We start from the raw sequence: 7728 nt of genomic DNA, 5'->3' as shown, positions 1-7728 counted from the left end.
TACTACATCTAATCAATAAATATATTATTAGTTTTATCTTATTTTAATTTAATAAAAAATTATATTTCTTCAAAATTTTCAATTAAAAAGATTATACTATTATATAATGCTATTTATTATTTTTTAAAATTACATGTAAAGTATAATATAATTTTCAAAATAGAAAAAAAAAGTGTCACATAAATATAATATATTATTATAATAAATCGGATCGAATTGACTTATATTCATATATGATTCATTTAGTTAACGGATTATCAAATTCGAATTTCGATCGGATTATCGAATTGAGATCCTAAATCCATTTCCCATTAATTTTATCGGATTCGAATCAAAATCCATTTTATTGACAACACTATCGATAAGCATAAATTTCATCTTCAAATTACTATAAATAATCGGACTTTGTTTGAAACCTATTTTGTTTAGATTTTGTCATAGTGATTTTTTAGAGAATGCATAATTAAAAAATAGAAAAAAAGTTTTGAATTTATGTGTAAATTATTTTGTTAAGAGAATGTGTAGTTAAAAATAACTTTGAAAAAAAAAAATGAATTTTTAGATGATGAAGCTCACCTCAATGTTGTTTCCTAACTATGCAGAGGCACCATTATCTCTCCCCAACTATTCACAAGTTCAATCCTCCAACTATCCAAAAGTGTCAATAGTATTCCATTTATCCCCAAGAGTCAATTTCATCCTCAAACTATTTAGGATAGGCAACTCATCTCCATCAATTCAGAAGTTGCATTTTCATCCACCATCTCTCATATGCATGGAATTCGCCCTCAATCTATGTAAAGCATCATTCTTGTCCTTCGTCTTTAGGAGTAATCAAAATTTCTTCCTCATGTATTCTTCCTCGTGTTATTACAAATCTCTTTAATATCCAATCATTTCTATATTTCTCACAAACATACGTACATCTGTATATGGTTTTAATGGATAAAAGTTATTTTAATCTTTTCAATGTATTTACAATTCTTATAAGCAAGAATCACAATTTCTTTGCATTTTGATTGTTAAGTAGATATATTTTATAGGGTTTCTAACCATACAGGTTTTACTATAAGTTCATTTGCTTTTCTTGCGGTCTAAATATAATATGATTAAACAAAATTGCATTAAGTAAACAATAACAAAATTATGTCTAAACAATAACTTTTTCGACAAAAATTATTATTAGCCACTAGATGTTCTAACTAATGAAGATTAATGATAAAAATAAGATTAAAAAAAAGTTAGAAACAAAAGGGTTACACGAATAAATATTACGACTAACGTCAATATACAGCCCATAACAATAAATTTTTTATCATTTTTATATTTCTATGCTGCAACCCATCTGACGATAATCAAAAGAATTTCTCATGGGCACAATCCAAAATCTCTAATGACATATTACAACCAAAAGTACAAATAAGACCATAATTAACAACATTATAGTTGAATAGCATTACTCTTAATACAAATCAAAACTTCGACTGGAAGGAAAGCTCGTGGAGTTGCTAACTAGGAATCCCCTCTAACACAATGTTACATTCCTAAATTTCTTGCAACAACTGAAATTTGTGGCCGACCATCGTTCCAAACATACTCTTAATACACTCGAAAGGGTACTAATAAAAGAAAAGCTCGATAATGGATCAGTTTCGATTCTGATCTCATATTAACTGCCAATGGACCATTAAATCAACCAACACTACTGCTTTCACTCTCAAACACTACTGTCTGCTGGCACCTCAAGCCCTCAGGGCAATAAAGTTCCCAGCCTCAACTCGCCTCGCCTCATTGCCTTTCTTATTTAACCACACTAGTCACTACAAAATTATATTACCAAGGAGCTTGTACTATTTTCACCACTTCATTAGCTAATCTATAAAGAAAACATGAAAATACCAGTGGAATAACCTCTGAAGCCATACAAATGTGATACTGTTATGATTGATCAACAAGATTGAATATCTCCACTTTATAATATTATTAGTCAGACGTGTTAACGACTGATAAGAAAAGCAGGAATATTCCGTCTGTATGTAAAATACGTGTATTACAATTTAATGTACAAATGGAGGAAAGGACAAGCTAAAAGCACCAAAAATTTCCAAAACAAATATAGAGTTTAGTGATAATTTCTTAAATTGGTATCAGAGCAACCAGTGGCTAACACTGATTCTCCTCCAAGCGAGTCGAGCACTACAATAGCTCTTAAATCTCCTATAAACCAGACTTCACCTTTTGGGATGAACATCATCCAGACACGGTGAAGCTGGACAAAGATAATTATTTGCAATGGCAAAACATGGTTATGCCAATAATTAAAGGAAACAACCTTGAAGGATATCTACTGGGTACGAAACCATGTCTACCAAAGTTTTTAGCAACATAGATTGTTGTTGAAAAAGGAGAAGCTATAGAGATGGTTCCAAATTTTGGTTACAGCAAATGGGTTTCAACTGATCAGCTATTAATGGGATTGTTGTATTCATCCATGACCCCTAAAATTGCAATGAGAGTGATGGGATGCACTAGCTCTAGTAAACTTTGGAGTGCAGTTAAGGAAAGCTATGGGATAATGAATAGATCTAGAGGCATTTTTCTCATTGGAGAGTTGCAAAGGACAAGAAAAGGATCAATGTCCATGGATCCGTATCTTACAGCCATCAAACAGTTGGCAGATAATTTGCAGATTGTTGGAAAAACCATAGACTCAGGTGATCTGATAACACAAGTTCTATTTGGACTGAATGAAGAATACACACCTATTATGGTGCAACTAAACAACAGAGAAGATATATCATGGCATGAACTCTCTTCTGTTCTCTTGACCTTTGAAAGTAGGCTTGAATACCTCAATCAAGTTAAGAATAGTTTGGAAACAATGAATATTTATCAATCAGGTGTGCAGAGAACAAGATCTGGTAGTGGTAGAACTTTTAGACCTGACAATAATGGAAGGTTTTCTAACTTCAGGGGAAGAACAAGAGGAAGAGGTAGAGCAAGAAGAATAAATGAAAATCAAGGACCCTGTCAAATCTGTGGGATGAATAATCATTCAACTAGATGGTGTTTCAACAAATATGATGACAGGTATATGGGTAGCAAACCAGGTAACCAGAAAGTACAGAATTGCTCACCTTCTACTGCATATGTGGCTTCACTAAGCATCGTGGAGGACCTAGCATGGTTCACAAACTCTAAAGCAAGTAACCATGTCACTGGTGACAAAGGTAATCTAGATACTATGAGAAAATATGGTGGTAAGGAAAAATTGCTTGTTGGTAATGGAAATTCTTTGCGTATTGCTAATGTTGGAAAAAGATTTTTTTTCTTACATAGAGTGATAAGACCCTTTCATTGAACAAATTACTTCATGTGCCTGCAATTAAGAAAAAATTGATAAGTGTTTCTCAATTGACAAATGACAACAATGTATTTATGGAATTTTATCCTAATTATTGTGTTGTTAAGGATCTGCAAACGAAAGAGGTCTTGTTGCAAGGGATTCTTAAAGATGGATTGTATTAGCTAAAACTACCAAACTCCAAGCCTAGAGTTATCACAAAGTCGAGCCACCAAAAAAATTTTAACCTTTCAGTCTTCTCAGTAAACTCAAGGAGTGAAGAGTCTACCAAAAGTGTCAAGTCTGAATTAGATACCTGGTATAGAAGGCTAGGTCATCCCTCAAGTCCTGTATTGAGTCAAATCCTTAAGTCTTGTAATAAAGCAGTAGAAGTTAATAAAAGTCTAGAGTTCTGTGAAGCTTGTCAATTTGGTAAATCTCATGCTTTGCCTTTAACCAAGTCTTCAACACATGCATAAAAAACATTAGATCTCATACATACCGAGAGCACCAAAGATTTCTACCTCAGGGTTTAGGTACTATATCCTATTTGTTGATGACCATAGCAAGTTTACATGGATCTATCCAATGAAATACAAAATAGAAGCCTTAAACATTTCACTCAATTCAAGAAATTAGTAGAAAACGCTTTTGAAAGAAAGATTAAAAGATTACAAGCTGACCGGGGAGGTGAATTCAGAACCTTTGATAAGAATGCTTCAAAATCAGGCATTGAACTTAGATATTCCTGCCCTAATACCTCTGTCCAAAACGGTAGAGCATAAAGGAAGCATATACACATCACTGAAATCGGTTTGACACTATTAGCCCAAGCACAAATGCCATTACATTATTGGTGGGAATCCTTTAAAATAGCAACCTACTTAATAAATAGACTACCTACTGGTATACTTCAAAACAAATCCCCTTTTCAAATCCTATATGGAAGAAACTTTGATCATAAGAAACTAAAAACATTTGGTTGTGCTTGTTATCCATGTCTAAGACCATACCAAAACCACAAGTTCAGTTTTCGTTCTCAAAAGTGTGTTTTCTTTGGCTATAGTGATTCACATAAAGGATATAAGTGCTTAAACTCAACTGGTAGAATGTATGTCTCAAGACTTGGCGTTCAATGAAAAGAATTTCCCTTCAAGTCTAGTTTCCTAAACACTCATACTTAGGAAAAATGCTCAGAAATTGTCATCAGCCCTCTTCCTCATGATATTGAGTTAAGCTAGCAAATAACTTCTCAAAATGCAGTTGACACAATCCATCATAATGCAACACCCGCCGAAGACTCCAACAGAAGTGTGGCACATGAAACTGAGAATGTGATAGATGAAAATGAAATCAGTATTGAAATGAACCGAGTAGAGTTTGGTTAGGTAGATGATCAACAAAGTGGAAATGGTGCTAATGTTAATGGTCAGAATGTAACACAAACTGCTGGACGTCATATAATCACTAGAAGTAAAATAGGAATCTTCAAACCAAAGGTGTATATAAATCAAATTCAGGATAGAATGGTTGAAGTTGAGCTTGTAGGAATTGGTTCAAATAATTAACCAAAAATTGGAAAATGAAAATGTGTGTAAAAGTGGAAAATGAAAAGGTGTGACTACGTGTCAACTTCGACCAAATATTCGGACTTGATCCGATAGTCAAATTACAAAAGTAAATAGACCAATTTCTTTTACTCGTTGAGAAGATCGTCGTGGTATATTTGGATCGAAACCAATTTCGGATGAATGAGAAATTGCGGACCAAAGTTGAAAGAAATGAAATATTGCAATTTTTCGAAAGGATGCAGGTTTTGACTAAGTGTTGCAACTTTTTGAAAGGATGCATATTTTGGTCAACACTGCTTCATTTGCACCATTTCTACATCTATAAATAGAACCCTATGGACATGGTTTTAGGTACACTAATTGCATTGAGAATTCGTTCTCCTCTTACAATTCTCTCTTTTCTAATTCCATAGTATTTTCATGTATTTCCTTAGTAGAAAGGGAATTCCATTTGAGTTTGTTGGTCGAAGCCATTTGGAGTGCACCTATGGCTTGACGTGGTCGTTGTACCTTGGGAGATAATTGTCCGAAAACCGTTGCATCGATGCGGGGCAAATTTATCTTAAGGAAAGAGTTATACTCGCCTCGGTCAATCGCATCACTTGCATCTAATTTTTTTTTCTTATTTCTGATTTTATTTCTTCATACTTGATTTCAGAAAATGATTAATTTTATTTATATGGTTTATGTAAGGTTCGATATGAAGAATCACACATTTTAATTCAAGAATGGAAATGATCGATTCGATAATTATTGATTAGTTTCTCAAACTCCATTTCGATAAATCGAAACCTTGTTTTGATTTTATGAACGTGTAAGTTACGTTTTGTGAATATAATATGCACATTTGAATCGGTGTAGTCCCCAACAGAGCTACAAAATGTTGATGAAGCTTTATTAAGTAATAAATGGAAAAGAGTCATATAAGAAGATTATGATGCCTTGATGAAGAATAGAACAAGGAAATTAGTGCCATCAAAGTCAGAAATGAAAATAATCTGTATTATATAAAAGTGTGAATTGAGAAGAAATTTTTGAATACCAATTATACTATTATACATTTACCTATATCTCCAATATACCCTCATTTGGTTTACAAAAAGAAATTTTTTTAAAAAAAAAATGAAAGGCTGCATTAATATGCTATATTAATTATTTACCTAAGGTTGCATTAATATGCTATATTAATAATGTGTATACCTAAGTTTAGATAAAAATGAAATACCAAATGATTCAATTTATTTCCTCTAAATAAGATAATTAATAATTATTATTGCTTCTAAAAATTAAGTCAATTAATTTCCACTAAACACAATTAATAAAAACATTATTACATACAATTAAAAGAAATAATAATATTACACATAATTAACTACAGAATACCAAATAATTCAATTTATTTCCTCTAAATAAGATAATTAATAATTATTATTGCTTTTGAAAATTAAGTCAATTAATTTCCACTAAACACAATTATTAATAATTATTTAATAAAAATATTATCACATAAAATTAAAAAAAATTATATAAAAAAAATTTCCAGAAAATAATAGTATGTAATAATATTTTTTAATCATTATTAAACATGTGTTCTTGACTTGATTTACCTTCATTGAAATAAGAAAAAACTGAAAATACTTGCAATAAGAGTGAAAATCATATAACCACAAGGGAAAATCGAGATCAGCAATTTTTAAAGAAATCGAATAATCACAGAAATAAAATCATATTCATTACCCTTAAAGAAATAGATAATGGTATATTTTTGTTCATCCAAATTGAATAGTAAGTAACTAATTATTTGAATAATAACTGTTGAAATTCTAAACCCTCAACATAAACATGATTAAGAACATTATTGGTTTACATTATTTACATTCATTTGTAACAAATTCTAAAATTTATGCCCATGATATAAAATAGAAATGCTTCAATTGTTAACATTATATATATATAGTATTAAAACAACAATGTCAATAATTGAAACTTTGGTGTGGAAAACTTTTAATTTCCATTTATGCCCTTTTTTATTTTACTTTCGACAACCACGCATTTAATTTTAAATGTATAATAATCGTTACTAATTATCAATTATATTATAAGTCCAAAAATTTAATATAACTCTACTTCATTTTATCTCCTTTAAAATATAAATTTCATTACTTTACGTTAGAGTACTTTATATTAATCAATTTAAGTTTAATTACTTAAAATTGAAGCTAAATATTTATAATACACATTCATAAAAAATATTACAATATATAACGTTTTGCATTAATACAATAGTAGATTAATTGTGTTTGTGTTCCAATAATTTGTATATGTATGAATATTTTAATACGATTGACATATTTGTGTTTATGTGAATTACAAATAAAAGAATGAACAGTCGTGAGACGTTGATAAAAAATATTATATTCGAAGAACTGTTATTGTAATTAAAAGATTATACTTCATTTTATTCAATATTTTGATATTATATACACATTTGCATAAAATGTTTTATTCATTATATTTAATAATTATACTTTTTTCTTTAATAGTATCAATTATCTCAACAACTTTAAAAAAATAGTCGGTATATAATTCACTCGATACATAAGACGTGCAAAGCACGTAGTTACTGCTAGTTGGAAACAAATGGGTCTATAAACTGAAATATGACTCAGAAGGCAAGATAAAGAGGTATGAAGCAAGACTTATTGCAAAATATTTTCTACAAACACTTGGAGTGGACTTTAGTGAAACCTTTAGTTCAGTTATCAAGGCATCAACACTGAAAATTATATTAACTCTTCTCGTGTCAAGATATTG

Source organism: Olea europaea, chromosome 11 (assembly GCF_002742605.1).
Source record: "Olea europaea var. sylvestris chromosome 11, O_europaea_v1, whole genome shotgun sequence".
NCBI classification, from domain to species: domain Eukaryota; kingdom Viridiplantae; phylum Streptophyta; class Magnoliopsida; order Lamiales; family Oleaceae; genus Olea; species Olea europaea.
The sequence above is the reverse complement of the archived record's forward strand: the minus strand, read 5'-3'. Positions refer to the sequence as shown.